Source organism: Pinus tabuliformis, chromosome 1_1 (assembly GCF_031772625.1).
Source record: "Pinus tabuliformis cultivar Carrire ecotype Pingquan chromosome 1_1, CPIR1, whole genome shotgun sequence".
Classification (NCBI taxonomy): Eukaryota; Viridiplantae; Streptophyta; class Pinopsida; order Pinales; family Pinaceae; genus Pinus; species Pinus tabuliformis.
Genome location: NC_142297.1, coordinates 729,505,590 through 729,525,822, shown reverse-complemented (window position 1 = coordinate 729,525,822; position 20,233 = coordinate 729,505,590).

Here is a 20,233-nt window from a genome sequence, read left to right as displayed (position 1 = left end):
AAGATTTACTTGTTTCGACACTGGAAATATATAAACTCAAACCATATGACGAAAGCAAAAGCTCAATCAGCTATGAACAACAAATAAACTAACTCTTAAGATCAAAATGACACTTAATCACAGGTCTAGATCTAAGAGGCCGCAGCAAGACTAGTTCACTTTCGTTATGGGAAACTGTAAATGATACAAGAAATACACAAAGAACAAACATAGTTTATTTATACAACCGAAGCGGAATAGAGGCCAAGAAAGGTGGTTTTAGATAGGTACATTCACTGATAACAGGCTGCAAAAACAAGGATGAAAACAGGGCAATAAACAGCAGGGAACCCCAGTAGCACTAGGCAAAACTGGTTCAGCGCAGGTGGTACACTGTCAGTTTGACATTCAGCGCAGGTAGCCTTCACGGGACCTGCGCTGAAATGCAGAATGCCTTTGTACAGCCTGCACTGAAGAACGAAACTTTCGTTTCTCTTGGTTTCCGGGTCACAGTTTGCTCAAAAATTCACAGTTTTTGCTCAAATCAGAAGCTATCAGTCAAGGACACACTAAGGGATAGAAAGGAGGATGAAAAGCTATCACTAAGAGCTTATTAGAGTCCTTGTGGATCAGCTCTTCAAATCATAAACTTGCCCAGAAACTGAGCTAGAGTAGCTGCCCTCTACTTTGTATTTGATAGATCCAAATACAGTTCGATTCGGCACTCCCTTTGTTTATGAAATGAATAGCAAAAACACAAACAACCAACAAGATACGATCCCCAGCGGAGTCGCCAATTTGTTGGAGGGAAAAGTATCTAATGCAGAATGTCTCTATCCCACTCTAAGGGTGATAGTACCTCAGCAACAACTGAATGCAAAGCTATTCAAAGTTTCTTCTTTATGAGATGAGAGAGGGAAGAAAAGGATGATCTACTAACCGTTATCTTGCGCTAATAGTCGATCCAGTCTTCACTCCTTGCTGCTTGCTCCTAGCTCCTTGCTCTTTCACCGGTCCAGCTGCACATAGATCCTGTAAAAGCACAAGAAAAGGAAACTACAAGAAGCATGCATCCATAATCGATTTAAGGATTAGCATAAACCAAATATACAAGCATCAATTCATCATCAAGATACATGCATATAGAAGAACCTCAAATACTTTATTGATAAGAGAAGTAAAGTTCTGAGAGAGTTACAACCATAATAGGCCCAATCCAGCAACACCTCCCAGCTGAAAGAAATCTCCTCTTCACCTCCTTCAAGAAAAACACCCAATAGCTCTGTACTCAAACCAACAACACTTCCTTACTTGCACAAAATTCCAGCCTCCCTAGACCTCATGAGAGAGATCTATATATAGGGTTTTGGAGAAAGGATGAGTCATCTTGAGACTGGCCTGAACCTGACTTGTTTCCTCTCCCACTTTAGTTCATCTTCAGTTCTTGAGTCCACTTGGAGAATCTTGCTTCCACTTGGAGATCAAGACCCTCTTACTCATCACTAGGCGAATTCCTTGACCCAAGTGTCAGTTTGGAAGCTTCCTGGGCAGTTGACACCTTGCAGAATGACTGTGCCACTTGGCCAATCTCGCCCAGCGCATGTAGCCTTCATTGATTTTTACCTTCAGCGTAGGTACAAGGAGGAGCAGTTGACATTTAGCGCAGATGCTCAGTGGAGCAGCTGACATGATCCAGAAATAGCCTGTTTTTGAGTGTTTTCAGGTGGGGAACTGATTTTCAGTGCTGTGGTTTGCAGACCTTGTTCCTCTAAGGGTAAGAACAACATGTTTAGGGACTTTGGATCCCTCAGATTATCGACATTTCATGCTCCATGCTGTTAGGCACAAAAATTTCTATAACAAGGTGAGGGTGTGGGAAACTAGCAGATCTGAGTGATGGTGCAAATTTGAGTGTAGATATAACTAAGTATGGATAGATCATTGCAAATCAAATGTATAAAACCAACGTGCAAAAGGAAAATAAGCATGCATGAAGGGTCGTCGCAACGACAACTTCTAATGGGTAAAAACAAGAAAACTGATGTGAAACTTGTAAAAGCTAAACAACAAAAAGAACCAAAATTTCAAAACCCCAATTTATAATAAAACACCAGTAACCATGAAGAGAAACAAGCAAAACAACCTGTTAGAGCCTAGATTTGTCTCAGGCTGAAAAGACAAGGTTCTAGGGCCAACATCAAACCACGCTCAGCCTCGTAGCTAGCCCACAGGAGAGGGCTCTCTCCGGGTCTATCTCGGCAAAAGCTCTTCAAAAGGGGCTGAGATGACTCAAAATTAATACTAATTTTAGGCTAGTAAAGAGATAGGAAAGTTTGATTTAAAATTTTTGGGTTTTTGTTGGAGAAATGGGAAAAACAATTTTTGGGTCCGGGGATAAGGCCAGATCTTTGCAGAATTCGAGTTGGGGCGAGGTAGGCAGTAGTCTTGATGATTTTGATTATGTGTATGGGTGGATCAGAATGACAAGGAGCTAAAGAGGGCAAGGGAGAACATGGATCCTCTCCAAACTGGCGAAAACATGTAAAACTAAACAAATTTAAAGGCAGAGCACTGTAAACAATGGATTCAACCTCATTTACTCATTCATTTAGTTTCAGAAGCATAAGAAGGGAATGGCATACATTAAACATGAATGAACTTACAATAAACTGAGAGAAAACACCATCAAGAACTGAAAGCCACAAGAATCCCAACAGGTGCTGCAAAACCTCTGATCTTTCCTTAGCCAAAATATGAAAAATATGTACAATAGTGTGCCAAAATCTTCCCAAGAGTTAAACCATTGCTACTGACTGAAAATTTACATATATAGACCAAGCTAACCCATTCCCTAACCTCTAGGGGTCGAGCTCCTCCTTCCAGGAGCAGTTTGAACAAATTCTAAACATGGAGCAAGAATCTAGGTGACCAAAACAACCTGCCTCTAAAAATAAGGAAACTGATTCATTACATTAAATTTTTGCTATTTGTGAATGAATCATCTAGAATAGGTAAATAAGTACCAAATTTACATCATTTACATTAAATTACATCAAGCTGGGTCAAAAATAACATCAAGAGGTGAAACTGGTCATAACTGGTCGAATTCCTGAGCTGGCAAGTGAAAAATCAACCAAAATCTATATGCGTAGCGCCCTTGAGCCATACGTGTAGCGCGCCTTTCAACCTGGTTTTGGGGCACTTCCCTGCATCCAAATTGAGCTCATGATAGCTTGTTGGAAAGGGATTTGAGTCTTCTGTCCAACCCAAGTGGAATTTGTCAATTTGGAGCTCATTGGCCCCTCCAAAACGGCATTCTCCCAGAAGTACTTCCTGTTGGTGCAAAAGGTGGCAGAAAGGTGATTTTCATGGTGTTTTTGGCCCTTTTGATCACCCAGAACTTGATGAAATGCTTCGGCAATAACTGATCATGCATAACTTACCATGAAAAACCTAAAAATACAAAGTTTCCCTCCAGCAAGTGTCCCAATCAAAAGCGAGCGCGTCGACGCGCTACTCGTATAGCTGAAAAATCTGTTTTTGGGACCAAAATTTCAAAATGACAAAAAATTCTCCAAATTTTCTCAAATTCGGAGCGAAGACTCTCCATCATGTATCATGCCCAGCCAACGAAGCTTCGGACAAAATCCAGAGTGGATCAAGTGTTTCACGACGCTTCAGTGTCCTCCTGGTGTATGTAGTTCAGTGGTGCAATCTCTGTCTTGGTCATATAATGTATCGATGTCCGCCTCCATGATGTTGCAAAATCTATGTTGGCTTAAATGAGATGAAGAATGAGGATTTGGTGCTTTTGTTTCAAACGCCAAATGTGGGAGGAACTGTGGGAAATAGGGCCGTGTGAATAGTGGACTGTGGGAAAATGAGCTATGGGAACAACATGATTCAATTAAGTGAAGAAAATATGCTTGAGTCAAGTGAAATTAAGGATGTGAGTACAGTCACTTGACTGTATGGAATTTTGGAACCTATAATTGATATGAAGGATGGAAAGTGGTAACAAATGGCAAGTTTTAGGGATGGGATATAGGGAAATAGGAGAGGGACGAAGTGATATGAGTGATTTTAAAGGGAATAGGGAAAAGGGAGGCATTGTATGATGATATGACAGTAGTGGGGAAAGGAAAATACAAGTGAGATATGGAATGTTTTGGCACCAAAGTCAAATTCTAAAACTTCAAATTCAAACCCTAAAGAGGCATTTCTTTACAAGAGATTAGGGTTTGTGGTTTTCAACATTCATACTTTTGCAACCGATCTTCAAACAACTCCAAACACTGAACAAAGATAATAGCAAGATGATTTAAACTTACATGAGGCAAAGGAGACTGAGAGAATTTGAATTTTGAAGAGCAGTGGCAAAAATTTTGTGTTCTGGCCCAATGCGTAGCGCGCACTTTATATGCGTAGCGCGCTACATAGTGCATTTTGCAGGAGGCTTTTGGAGGCCTTCCTGGTGTCAAAATCAGGCGCAGGATAGCTCGTTGGAAAGGTATTTGAGTCTAATTTCCAACCCAAGTGGAATTGTTCAATTTGGAGTTCATTTGCCTTGTCAGAAATCAAATCTCCCAACACTACTTCCAGCAGGTGCATCAATTCTCCTGAGGCAACGGTATTCTTGACATTTCTCCAAAACCATTATACCTGTGTAAAAAGTGAAGGAGGTTTTTCTTCCTTGGCATGTTGTGAACAAAAAACTCTCTCATTTTTCCAAAATTCATCTTTTATTTCTCTGAAACATCATTTGAGTGAAACCTATCCCGATGTGTGAAACAAGGGATTTTGTCGAAATGAAGCGAAATGAAGGGGATAAGGGGCTTCTAAATTTTGGAAGTAGGGAGGGATGTTAGGAAGTAGGGGAAAGTGGAGTCTCAGATATCGAGTGAGGGGAAGGGGTCAAAAAGGGCAAAACACAGGCCTAGCTTAGAAAATTGCCAAGTTGTGGCAAGAAACTAGGGTTTGTGGAAAAATGAGGAATTTGGGGAATCTCAGTGATGGGAAGTGTTTAATAAGGTACATTAATGATAGGGGAAGGTGTATGAACATCAGGATACAAATTTTTTCGATGATTTGACCATCCAAGAGAAATTACCTCCAAAACCCTAGGAGAGGGAAATGGACCTTACCAAGGCACAACTAAAGCATGAATAAGCTGTAAAATGACCCAATGGAACTTGACATGATGATGAAAACCCTCTGAATGATGATACACTCAGCTGAATGATGACATGGACTGCCATTTGGAAAACTTTGAAAAGAGTGAAAACAAACCCTAGACCTAATGCCTACTGACCAAATTTTGCTTGAAGACGCTTTGAAATGCCAAAATTTGACCTTGACACCTTAAAATCACTTTGTAAGAGCATATTTGATCATTGGAGGAAGGCTACAAAGGCTGACACTAACATTTCGACGCGCTTGCTTTTGATTGGGACATTTGTTGGAGGGAAACTTTGTATTTTTAGGTTTTTCATGGTAAGTTATGCATGCTCAGTTATTGCCAAAGCATTTCATCAAGTTCTAGATGATCAAAAGGGCCAAAAACACCATGAAAATTACCTTTCTGCCACCTTTTGCACCAACAGGAGGTACGTCTGGGAGAATGCAGTTTTGGAGGGGCAAATGAGCTCCAAATTGAAAAATTCCACTTGAGTTGGAAAGTAGACTCAAAGGCCTTTCCAACGAGCTATCCTAAGATCAATTTTAATGCTGGGAAGTGCCCCCAAAAAAGGTTGAAAAGCGCGCTACGAGTATGGCTCAAGGGCGCTACGCATATAGATTTTGGTTGATTTTTCACTTGCCAGCTCAGGAATTCGACCAGTTATGACCAATTTCACCTCTTGATGTGATTTTTGACCCAGCTTGATGTAATTTAATGTACATGATGTAAATTTGGTACTTATTTACCTATTCTAGATGATTCATTCACAAATAGCAAAAATTTAATGTAATGAATCAGTTTCCTTCTTTTTAGAGGCAGGTTGTTTTGGTCACCTAGATTCTTGCTCCATGTTTAGAATTTGTTCAAACTACTCCTGGAAGGAGGAGCTCGACCCCTAGAGGTTAGGGAATGGTTTAGCTTGGTCTATATATGTAAATTTTCAGTCAGTAGCAATGGTTGGACTCTTGGGAAGATTTTGGCACACTATTGTACATATTTTTCATATTTTGGCTAAGGAAAGACCAGAGGTTTTGCAGCACCTGTTGGGATTCTTGTGGCTTTCAGTTCTTGATGGTGTTTTATCTCAATTTATTGTAAGTTCATTCATGTTTAATGTATGCCATTCCCTTCTTATGCTTCTGAAACTAAATGAATGAGTAAATGAGGTTGAATCCATTGTTTACAATGCTCTGCCTTTAAATTTGTTTAGTTTTACATGTTTTCGCCAGTTTGGAGAGGATCCATGTTCTCCCTTGCCCTCTTCGGATCCTTGTCGTTCTGATCCACCCATACACATAATCAAAAGCATCAAGACTACTACCTACCTCGCCCCAACTCGAATTCTGCAAAGATCTGGCCTTATCCCCGAACCCAAAATTTGTTTTTCCCATTTCTCCAACAAAAACCCAAAAATTTTAAATCAAACTTTCCTATCTCTTTACTAGCCTAAAATTAGTATTAATTTTGAGTCATCTCAGCCCCTTTTGAAGAGCTTTTTCCGAGATAGACCTGGAGAGAGCCCTCTCCTGTCCTCGTAGGGCTAGCTACGAGGCTGAGCGTGGTTTGATGTTGGCCCTGGAACCTTGTCTTTTTAGCCTAAGACAAATCCAGGCTCTAACATAGTGGCGACCATACTGGGGAAGTCCTCCCCAGTAAAGGATAAAAAAGTTCAGAGCTGATTGTTGATGGTGAACAACGATCAGACATAAGAAGGTTGAAATCATTCACCTGGCGACTCCTTTCACTGAAGAATCTAGCGACCTGTGCTTCATGGTGACTCCACTGCAGAAAGATCAGTAGCTTTAAGCTTTACAAGATGGATCAAATTGCAAGAAGATACGCTCCCATGAGTCGAGATCACATCCCAGGTTTTCCAAATAAAATGCCCAAGGTGGATTGGCTTCAGAATTTGCCTATGTTCAAAAATGTGGAAGGTAATGATGCTGCTCTTCATCTCGTGAAATTTCACATTCATGTGCATAAATTAAATATCAACTTTCCTAAAGACTATTTGATGAAGATGTTTATGGCTACTCTGGAAGATGAAGCCCGATTTTGGTGTGAAAGTTTTCCATCTACTTCTATTTATTGTTTAAAGGATTTTCATACCATGTTCTTTGAAAAGTATAAGGAATCTTATCCATCCTTGAATTTAGTTCAGAACTGTTGTAGCCATGTTCATAGTTTTATTGAAAATCTTGAGAATTTTTATGGGGGTAATGAATTGATGGACGGAGAAATCATGGAGGCCCTGTACGAAAATCCATTTCAGCATACTTGTCAAGATGCACAGGAAAATTTGCAGCAGGATCAAGATCTAAGTACAGTGGAAGATGATGAAGGAGAAGGTTTTATTCCAGATCTGTCCATAGAAGAAGATAGCATGCATGAAAGTCAAGTTTCAAATTCAGAAGGTGATAAAGTCAAGTCAGCCATTTCAAATCTAGATTCAGATCGTGATGATGAAGACAACCTTGTTCTGAATCCCATGAAGGAGAGCTCTGTTGTTGAGATCATCTGGAATGAAGAAGACAAAGTTATTGACCAAAGCCTTCATGAGGAGGTAATCCAGTCAATTCATGGAAAACAAGATGGGATATTTGTTCAAGTAAGTGAGAAATATTCTTTTGATAACTCAGTGGTAAATGATAACTTGATTGCCATGTCATATGAAGACAATTACTGTTTGAGCAAAAGAAAACAAAAAGCATTATCTCCTTTGTCTGAAGAGGAGATAGATCAGCTCTTGAAAGGTCAGGTTACAGCCCAAGCTAAAGCAGATTTGCAGTGCACACTTGGTCAAGAAAATGTCGGTAAAACTTCTTCCTCTTTTGAAAAAGATGACTGTCTTGTAATCAGTTTTGTAGATCAGCAAACAGATAAGGCTGTCATGTTTGATAATCTTGAAGATTGTTTTTTGTTTAAGAATGACCTAGATCATGAAGTTGAGAGAGACAATATGCCAGAATTTTTCATGGTCAAGGAGCCTACAGCTAGCACTCAGATGGCAGAAGCACATACCTCTCTGTGCATTCCTATCCCTTGGAAATCGATTGCCCTTTCAGATCAGAATGGAGAGAGTACTTGTATTTTTGCAGCTCAATCTCCAAACAAGATAGTGCTTCAGGATTATCAAGATTCCTGTGGAATCCTTTTGCAAGCACTAGAGAAGATAAATGTTGCTTGGTTCATTATCATAATCTTTGGTTTCAGTGGTTATTTTGAGTTGCCTACAGGTTCATCGTTCCGCCTGCTCGAGATAAGCGAGAGCAGAAATTTGGTATGTAGCCATCTGCTGGATTGGTTACATTGGAAAGCTCATTATACATGATTGTACATCTTTCATTAGTATGCAGGTGGTTGTCATCATGATTCCAAATCTTGATGGATTGCTACCGTTTTTCCAAAAAGATTTGTAAAGTCTTGTTCTAAGTCAGTCATGAGCCATTTGTGTTTGATCTGTTGAGTCAGTTTTTTCAAGTTATTTCAGTTTGTCATCGAGTCAGTTTGAGTCAAGTTTCAGTTAAGTTTCAGTCAGTTTTCAGTCAAGTTTTCATTCAATAAATGTGTCAAAGGTTTTGTGTTATCCGTTCAAAATAATGACTCCATCGCCCAATGGATGAAGGCACTGGTCTGCTCTCCCAAAGATCTGTCGTTCTTGGCACCTCCAAGGAGCTACCATCCCCATTGGAGCCAATGTTAGTGTCAGCCTTTGTAGCCTTCCTCCAGTGATCAAATATGCTCTTACAAAGTGATTTTAAGGTGTCAAGGTCAAATTTTGTCATTTCAAAGAGTCTTCAAGCAAAATTTGGTCACAAGCCATTAGGTCTAGGGTTTGTTTTCACTCTTTTCAAAGTTGTCCAAATGGCAGTCCATGTCATCATTCAGCCGAGTGTATCATCATTCAGAGGGTTTTCATCATCATGTCAAGTTCCATTGGGTCATTTTACAACTTATTCATGCTTCAGTTGTGCCTTGGTAAGGTCCATTTCCCTCTCCTAGGGTTTTGGAGGTAATTTCTCTTGGATGGTCAAATCATCGAAAAAATTTGTATCTTGATGTTCATGCACCTTCCCCTATCATTAATTACTTATTAAACACTTCCCATCACTGAGATTCCCCAAATTCCTTATTTTTCCACAAACCCTAGTTTCTTGCCACAACTTGGCAATTTTCTAGGCTAGGCCTGTGTTTTTCCCTTTTGGACCCCTTCCCCTCACTTGATATCTAAGATTCCACTTTCCCCTACTTCCTAACATCCCTCCCTACTTCCAAAAATTTCTCCAAGAATTTAGAAGTCCCTTATCCCCTTCATTTCGCTTCATTTCGACAATTTCCCTTGTTTCACACATCGGGATAGGTTTCACTCAAATGATGTTTCAAAGAAATAAAAGATGAATTTTGGAAAACTGAGAGAAATTTTTGTTCACAACATGCCAAGGAAGAAAAAACTCCTTCAATTTTTACACAGGTATAATGGTTTTGGAGAAATGTCAAGAATATCGTTGCCTCAGGAGAATTGATGCCCCTACTGGAAGTAGTGTTGGGAGATTTGATTTCTGATAGGGTAAATGAACTAGAAATTGAACAATTCCACTTAGGTTGGAAAGTAGACTCAAATACCTTTCCAACGAGCTATCCTGCGCCTGATTTGGACACCAGGAAGGTCTCCAAAATCCTCCTACAAAATGCACTATGTAGCGCGCTACGCATATAAAGTGCGCGCTACGCATTGGGCCAGAACGCAAAATTTTTGCCACTGCTCTTCAAAATTCAAATTCTCTCAGTCTCCTTTGCCTCATGTAAGTTTAAATCATCTTGCTATTATCTTTGGTTAGTGTTTGGAGTTGTTTGAAGATCGGTTGCAAGAGTATGAATGTTGAAAACCACAAACCCTACTCTCTTGTAAAGAAATGCCTCTTTAGGGTTTGAATTTGAAGTTTTAGAATTTGACTTTGGTGCCAAAACATTCCATATCTCACTTGTATTTTCCTTTCCCCACTACTGTCATATCATCATACAATGCCTCCCTTTTCCCTATTCCCTTTAAAATCACTCATATCACTTTGTCCCTCTCCTATTTCCCTATATCCCATCCCTAAAACTTGCCATTTGTTACCACTTTCCATCCTTCATATTAGTTATAGGTTCCAAAATTCCATACAGTTAAGTGACTGTACGCACATCCTTAATTTCACTTGAATCAAGCATATTTTCTTCACTTAATTGAATCATGTTGTTCCCATAGCTCATTTTCCCACAGTCCACTATTCACACGGCCCTATTTCCCACAGTTCCTCCCACATTTGGCATTTGAAACAAAAGAACAAAATCCTCATTCTTCATCTCATTTAAGCCAACACAGATTTTGCAACATCATGTAGGCGGACATCGATACATTATATGACCAAGACAGAGATTGCACCGCTGAACTGCATACACCAGGAGGACACTGAAGCGTCGTGAAACACTTGATCCACTCGAGATTTTGGCCGAGGCTTTGTTGGCTAGGCATGATACATGATGGAGAGTCTTCACTTCAAATTTGAGCAAATCCGGAGAATTTTTTGTCATTTTGAAATTTTGGTCCCAAAAACAGAATTTTCAGCTATACGAGTAGCGCGTCGACGCACTCGCTTTTGATTGGGACCCTTGCTAGAGGGAAACTTTGTATTTTTAGGTTTTTCATGGTAAGTTATGCATGCTCAGTTATTTCCGAATCATTTCATCAAGTTCTGGATGATCAAAAGGGCCAAAAAAACCGTGAAAATCACCTTTCTGCCACCTTTTGCACCATCCGGAAGTACTTCTGGGAGAATGCAGTTTTGGAGGGGAAAATGAGTTCCAAATTGAAAAATTCCACCTGGGTTGGAAATTAGACTCAAATACCTTTCCAACGAGCTATCATGAGCGCAATTTGGATGCCGAGAAGTGCCCCAAAAACAGGTTGAAATGCACACTACGCATATGGCTCAGGGGCGCTACGCATATAGATTTTGGTTGATTTTTCACTTGCCAACTCAGGAATTCGACCAGTTATGACCAGTTTCACCTCTTGATGTGATTTTTGACCCATCTTGATGTAATTTAATGTACATGATGTAAATTTGGTACTTATTTACCTATTCTAGATGATTCATTCACAAATAGCAAAAATTTAATGTAATGAATCAGTTTCCTTCTTTTTAGAGGCAGGTTGTTTTGGTCACCTAGATTCTTGCTCCATGTTTAGAATTTGTTCAAACTACTCCTGGAAGGAGGAGCTCAACCCCTAGAGGTTAGGGAATGGGTTAGCTTGGTCTATATATGTAAATTTTCAGTCAGTAGCAATGGTTGGACTCTTGGGAAGATTTTGGCACACTATTGTACATATTTTTCTTATTTTGGCTAAGGAAAGATTAGAGGTTTTGCAGCACCTGTTGGGATTCTTGTGGCTTTCAGTTCTTGATGGTGTTTTCTCTCAGTTTATTGTAAGTTCATTAATGTTTAATGTATGCCATTCCCTTCTTATGCTTCTGAAACTAAATGAATGAGTAAATGAGGTTGAATCCATTGTTTACAGTGCTCTACCTTTAAATTTGTTTAGTTTTACATGTTTTCGCTAGTTTGGAGAGGATCCATGTTCTCCCTTGCCCTCTTCGGCTCCTTGTCATTCTGATCCACCCATACACATAATCAAAAGCATCAAGACTACTACCTACCTCGCCCCAACTCGAATTCTGCAAAGATCTGGCCTTATCCCCGGACCCACAAATTGTTTTTCCCATTTCTCCAACAAAAACACAAAAATTTTAAATCAAGCTTTCCTATCTCTTTACTAGCCTAAAATTAGTATTAATTTTGAGTCATCTCAGCCCCTTTTGAAGAGCTTTTGCCGAGATAGACCTGGAGAGAGCCCTCTCCTGTCCTCGTAGGGCTAGCTACGAGGCTGAGCATGGTTTGATGTTGGCCCTGGACAGACTGTAGTTTCTTGTATGTCTTTTTCAAAACCAAAGATCTAAAATTTTTCACGTGGCACTTCATACAATTTCGCTCTTCTGGAAAGGTCTATAATCAGGTCATCTTGGGAGATTGTGCATAACTTTTTCTTGGAGAATCTAATTTGGATCAGACTAGTGGCATTGGAAAGAGGACACAGAAGGCTACTACAGGTCGCAATTTCAGAACTGAATGATCTCAAATTACAGAGATACATCAGATTCAATATCAGGCTTCTACAAAGAGAAAAAAGGTGTGTATTTTTTTCTAAATTTTTGCGTAAGCTTGGTTTAACAGAATTCAAAGGGCATAGTAAAGCATTATTATCGGTAACCGATGCCCCGAAAGAAAATGAAAATACCTAGTAAGGTACCTGAAAGCTCTAGCATGACTCATGAAGAAGAGGAAGAAATGCTACATGATATATCAAAATTACAAGAACAAGTGCAACACATGTCACGCTCACAAAAGCTAACAGAAGCTAAGATAAATGGCGTGGAATCTAAGATAAATGGCATGGAATCTAAGATAAAGGTCATGGAAGCTAAGATGGATGATTTGAAGACATATTTGAAGACAGATTTGAAGACAGACATGGCATATTTGAAGAGAGATTTGAAGACCGATTTGAAGACAGACATGGCAGATTTGAAGACAGATTTGACAAATTTTCTACAAGAAATACTTACTAATGGTGAAAAGGTTGTAAAGGAAACTCATGATGTGAACAAAAGAGTTGTTAATCATGATTCCATAGACTCTAATGTTGGATCAAAGACCCACCATATTCCAAAAATCGATATGAGGAAGTTTGATGGCAAGGATCCCGCCACATGGATATTGCAGATGGAGCAGTTCTTCGATCTCAATAACGTGCAAAACACACAAAAGGTACGTATGGCAACTTTATATTTGGAACCAAATCAGTTTGTATGGTATCAATGGCTTTGCTCTCGTAAACAATTTATCACTTGGGAAATTTTTACGGAAGAATTGATAGCACATTATGAGGATACAAAAAGCAACACTTTTTTTGGCCAATGGATAAGTCTCAAAGAAAAGGGCCAATAATGGAGCACATTGAGGAATTCCAAAAATTGAACATAAGGGTAAAAGATATTCCAGAGGAGAATAGGATTGATGTGTTCATAGGGTCTTTAAAGGATAATATCCAACATGATGTTCGTCTTTGGGAACCTGATTCATTAGAGAAGGCATTCAGGTTAGCAAGAAAAATGGAAAGCAAAATTATGGCAACCAGGAAGCATACCACTCACAACTATAAAGATGGAAGTGTTGTTGCCCCTAGTCTTCCACAACCTATAAGGTTGACACCACAACAATTGGAAGAAAAAAGAGCAAAAGGGCTTTGTTACAGTTGTGATAGCAAATACACTAAGGGTCATAAGTGTGCTGAGAAGAAATTATTCTACATAGATTGTGAAAAGGAAGAAGAAAAGGAGCAAGAAAGGTCAAAAGAAGAATATATACTCCAGGAGCAAAGCCTAGATGAAGAAAAAATAAATCCGACCATATCTTGTAATGCATTGGCGGGAATTATCACTCCTCAAACCATCAAGATAGAAGGACAAATCAAGAAGAAAAAGGTAATAGTGTTGATTGATTCAGGAAGCACCCACAATTTTATTCATTGTAGGGTAGCAAAAGAATTGAATTGCTTCCTATATCCAGCACCAGAGTGTCAAGTGATGATTGCAAATGGAGGAACAATAAATTGCTCTAGAAGGTGCCATTATATCAAGCTATCCATGGGAGAATATGTATTGTCTAGTCCAATGCTTTCCATTCCAATGGGAGGTGCTGATGTTGTACTAGGAGTCCAATGGCTACAATCCTTGGGTACAATAGCTTTTAATTTTCAAGAACTTTTCATCAGATTTTCTACGGAAGGAAAGGAAGTTGAATTAAGGGGTATTGCAGGGAAACCAGGAAAGATAATCAGCTCTAATGGTATGACAAAGCTTCTAAAAAGGAGCAAAGAGGTGTAATTGCACAATTATGTTCGCTAGATGTTTCCACATTGGAATCATCTATTTCTCCAGACCTCCAAAAAGTCATAGACAATCATTCCAAGGTATTTGAGACTCCCAAAGGTCTCCCACCTATGCGTGATCATGATCATGCTATTCATCTGATTCCAGGAAGTGTTCCTCCAAACATCAGGCCGTACAGATATCCCTATGTTCAAAAAAGTGAAATTGAACGCATGGTTGCAGAAATGTTAGAGGCTGGTATAATTCAACCAAGTCAAAGTTCTTTCTCTGCTCCAGTAGTATTGGTGCATAAGAAGGATGGATCATGGCGCATGTGTCCGGATTATAGGGAGCTCAACAAGATCACTATTAAAGATAAGTTCCCCATTCCTGTCATTGATGAATTACTGGATGAATTGCATGGAGCAATTTACTTCACCAAGTTGGATCTTCATTCGGGATATCATCAAATCAGAATGAAGATTGAAGACATTCCGAAAACAACATTTAGAACTCATGAGGGTCATTATGAATTTTTGGTCATGCCTTTTGGCCTTACGAATGCACCTTCAACATTTCAAGGTTTGATGAATTCAATTTTCAAACCATTCCTTAGAAAATTTGTGTTAGTATTTTTGGATAATATTCTAATCTACAGCAAGTCTTGGAAGGATCATGTTGAACATGTTGACAAGGTGCTACAACTATTGGAGGAGAAACAATTATTTGCAAAAAGATCCAAATGTTTCTTTGGAGTCCAGGAGGTGGAATATTTGGGTCATATTGTATCTCATGAAGGAGTTAAGGTAGACCCTAAAAAAATTAAAGCCATTAAGGAATGGAAAATCCCCACATCCATAAAGCATTTGCGAGGATTTCTTGGGTTGACAGGGTATTATCGCAAATTTGTTAAGAATTATGGGAGAATAGCAGCACCTCTAACAACATTATTGAAGAAAGATGCATTTTCATGGACTCCAGAAGCAATGTGCCAAGCACCGGTCTTAGCTACACCGAACTTCACAAAAACCTTTATTGTGGAATGTGATGCTTCAGGAAATGGAATTGGTGTTGTTCTAATGCAAGATGAAAGACCCATTGCTTTTGAAATTCGTCCAATCAAGGGAAAGTTTTTAAGCAAAGCTATTTATGAGAAGGAAATGTTGGCAATACTCCATGCACTTAAGAAATGGCGACCCTACTTAATGGGAAGGCACTTCAAGGTAAAAACGGATCATGATAGCCTTAAATACTTTTTAGAACAAAGATTATCCTCTGAAGAGAAACAAAAGTGGGTCACAAAGATGTTGGGTTATGACTTTGAAATCATCTACAAAAAAGGGAAGCAAAATGTGGTGGCAGATGCACTCTCAAGAAAGGATGAGGATGTGGAAGCATTGTTGTGCGCCATTTCTATTATCCAACCAGATTGGATAAATGAAGCAAGGGAGGAATGGAAGAATGATGAAGAAGTGTGGGCACTTATTCGAAAGCTACAACAAGATTCCAGTACGTCTGATACATTTAGCTGGAAAAATGATTCGTTATGGTACAAAGATCAATTATACCTCTGTAAGAATTCCCAGCTAAAACAAAAGATTCTTATGGAATTGCACACTTCTCCCTTAGGAGGGCACTCAGGATTTTTAAAAACTTACCACAGAGTTAAGAAGGAATTTATTGGGATGGCCTTAAATCAGATATTCAAAAGTTTGTGGCGGAATGTTTGGTTTGCCAACAAAATAAAGTTGAAACAATTAAGACACCGGGTCTATTACAACCTTTATCCATTCCAAGCCAACGTTGGGAGGAGGTTTCAATGGATTTTATCACAGGTTTACCCAAGTCTGAAGGAAAGAGTGTAATCATGGTGGTAGTTGACAGACTTACCAAGTATGCACACTTTTGTGCATTATCACATCCATTTAAAGCTAGTACAGTTTCTACTGCATTTATGGAAACAATTCAAAAGCTACATGGAAACCCAAAGATTATTGTAAGTGATAGAGATCCCATTTTCACTAGAAATTTTTGGACAGAATTATTTTCTTGTCTTGGTACTCAGTTAGCTCATAGCTCATCTTATCATCCTCAATCTGATGGGCAAACTGAGATAGTAAACAAATGTTTGGAAGGATATCTTCGTTGCTTTGTATCTGATAAGCAGACACAATGGGTCAAATGGTTGCCTCTGGCTGAATGGTGGTATAACACTTCCTTCCATACAGCAACAAAAATGACCCCATTTATGGCACTTTATGGGTATCAACCACCATCCATCACATCATATTTAAGAGAAAATTCTAAGGTTCAGGCAGTGGAACATCACATCGAACATCAACAACAAGTCCTCCAACCCTTAAAGGATAACCTCGTGCTGGCACAAAATAGAATGAAACAACAGGCAGATCAACATCGCAGTGAAAGAAGTTTTGATGTAGGTGATTGGGTATTCCTATGGCTACAACCATATAAGCAAATGTCCCTAAAGCAAGCTAAGAAGGATAATAAATTATCACCAAAGTATTATGGTCCATACAAGGTGTTGCAAAAGATTGGTACTATGGCATACAAATTGGAGCTTCCTGCAGCTTCTCGATTGCACCCAGTTTTCCATGTTTCATGTTTAAAGAAGGTTATAGGCGACAAGCTCCCAGTTCAAACAATATTGCCAGAACTTGACGAGGAAGGAAAAATTATATTGGAACCGGAAGCAGTCATAGAAACAAGAACTCGACAGCTACGAAATCGATCAATTTCAGAGTATCTTATCAAGTGGAAGAACTTATACGCTGAAGATTCCACATGGGAGGATGAAAATTTTATGCAGAATTATCCAGAACTACTCAAGCGTTGAGGACAACACTTTTTTGAAGGAGAGGGGCATGTTGGGTCCCTATAATACTAGTGATTACCCCATTACTATTGCAGTTATACCCCTTATTTATATTGTTGTGCCCCTATTACCCCCATGTTGTTATTTCTGTGCCCCATGGAATCCCTCTATTATTATTTTTGTGGTTTTATATTATTATTGTTAGGTCGACTGGATTATATTGTGACTCCTTAGACTCCTATATATAGAAAGGAGGTTTTGTCATTTGAATCATCCAAGAATTGTTCATTTATGTACTGTAAAGGAGGTTTCGCCCTCGAAGAGGCTGAATTCTAAGGCGTTGACCTATCTTTTCTATCTTTTCTTGAGCTGGTTTCATAACATGTATAGTATTCTATGTAGTGTCTTTGTACTAGTTATCTTCTAGTCGTCTTCTACAATATACATATAAGTATAAAACTATTTCTATCTATCTATCTATCTATCTATCTATATATATATATATATATATATATATATATATATATATATATATATATATATATATATATATATATATATATATATATATTAAATACCTTATGTAGTCCATAGATAGTTCCCGTGGTTACTTTTAGTGGGAAATCACTACCAATTCTCTGCATCCTAATCTCCCAATGTTTGAGATTGACTCTGAGACCCTAAGGTTATTAATTTACTCTTTGTGATTTAGGAGTTCGACTTGGGCATAACAAAATATTTTAACCTCCTTATAACGGTAAATAATAATGGATAACAAATTACACTTGAACCATTTATTTTTCACAATAACAAACTTTGTTATTCTAACTAGTTCTTTTATTATTCCAATTGAGAATTATTATCTATTGTTTATTCATATCACAATTTAACACAAAGATATCTCAAATGCACATACAATCCCAAAATTTTACCGTCACCTATAAACATAGTTTTTTCTTTCATTTGAGCCATGTTTTATCTCTCCTAGATGTGTGCAATCACAAAGTTATTCCATCAAATAAAATCCTCTAATTTTCCAATAACTCTTAAAACCTCTGATTAATATCTCAACCAAGTAATTTTCACAATTTTTACAGTTCACACAAGTATAATAGATGTTAAACACTTATCTATTTTTCTTTCAAAATATGTCAAATGTTTCCACATTTGTCCTAGCCTTGAACTGACTTGTGCAAACATTTTCCCCCAAGCTCTTCCTTTAGCTATCTAGTTCATCCAGGAAGATTTTCTTGGATCTTTCGTACCTCCTCAACCCTATGCAGCATCCTGCAAACCCTTTTCTAGGTTTACTAGTCTTTATCTCCCACTAGTAAGGGTTATCAAAAAACTATATTTATCTCCCACATAATCTAGTTAAGATTCCACCACAAGGTTTTTCTCTCAAACCTTGTAACTATCTAGGTGGTCTACAATTTATATCTAATTATTTCTTGCCTATTTGTTCTCTCTCTTCAGAATTCAAAGTTCAGCCAAAATACTTAAGGAGTATGCTTCTCTCTCCCTTTTCTTTTTTTGTTTTTCCTACCTCTTTAGGCATGACTAACTCAACTATTTTCCCTTGACAGTTAGAGGTTAATATATCATGTTAACCTATTAACATGTTTCTAAGAGAATTAATATTATAGTATAATTACTTATTCATTAATATTTTTCTTATGTTAGAAAATAAAAATAAAATAACATTCGAACACATGTCTTTCTAATTTCTCAAAAATAAAAATCATAAAATGAGTCTTTCCGGGGGTATTATGGTCTATTTTGGTAAGTCACACATGTTAAACTAATTTAGTTATATTAGAAACCAGTTAACGAATTGAGTCACATGCACCGAGTAGAGCTATCAGAGAAGTGAAACATTCATAATAGTATTAACTAAAAATAAAGTCATACAACACACTATAAAGAAATAAATTGTATGTGCCTTATTGTAAGTACAATGTAATAGTACAAACATAATAATATATTTGAAAATAATATTTAAACCATGTGTGTGTGTGCGTTATCACTGTTATAGTGGGTTGATACTGTCACTTTTACAAGTTTTCATCTTGTAGTTTTGTATAGTTGTAAATCAATAAATGCCCTAAATAGCCTAGAACGTGATAGAATATAACAAGTCCATAGGTAGTCATGTAGCCATAAAATGCTTCGCATATATCTCAGACATATGTATGAAGAACTGCCAACCTGGGAAAAGAGCAAAGAATCCTTTCAATTTAACACATAGAGGAGGATTGTTGAAGACATATAAACCTAACATGAGCATAACATTTACAATTCATACCTATGATAAGAAAAAACTTTAGATGAAATTAGAACAATCCAGAGTCCCAAAGTATAAACCAGACATCTAATGAATGAAATTATATTTTAAAGATCAAAGAGCAATTGTTTACGCGGGGTTGCAGAACACAATCTCCTCTAGCAATGTCACCTTGTAAAATCCATAGAAACCAAAATTATTAGAGGGAAAAAAAGAAACAATTAAATAAAATATAAAAGAAATGTAGGAGAAAGATATGGCACTTTTCCATAAACAACTATAGAGAAGAAGGTAGTAAAAATTCAAGGTTGATATCAAACCCTATATATCGTCATGAAAGTTGAGAATACTCTTGTGATAATCACTAAAGGTGTGTCCAAGAGTAAGAGGGTAACTATAAAAATGTAATGAGGTTACATGCTATGAATAGGAGGAAGAATTTCGAGCATCCTAAACATTTCATAAGGAATTCAATCCAATTTTCGAAAGAGGGAATTCAATCTAAAAGATAATGAAAGAATGTCAATGGAGCAATCACTTACCAATATGCCATAAAAACCTCGATTCATGTAAGGACTGAAGCACACTTTGGTCACACCAAAGTCTATCCAAGTGAACAAGAAGCATTTTCAAAACCCAGAAGAAGGTATGTAATATAGAACTTTAAATAATATAAACATTCAATAGATATGATTGAAACAAAGTAAGAAAGATGAGCACCTTTGCGTCCATTACTGCTAAAAACGGTTCAAAAATCTGTTGTTCCGGAATCTTAGAGTACGTGCAACAACTTTAGCAAATATTGTAGAGTAAAATAAAGAAAACCTTGGAGAAAAAAAAAGAATTGAAAATGTAAAACTATGGAAACAAGTTTACCTTGAAGTTACAAATTGGATAGGCATTGACAGATGAATGATTTCCTCTGTGCAAAGACATTGATTCAACACCTATGGAACAAGATAATGACATTGAGAAAAGACCTG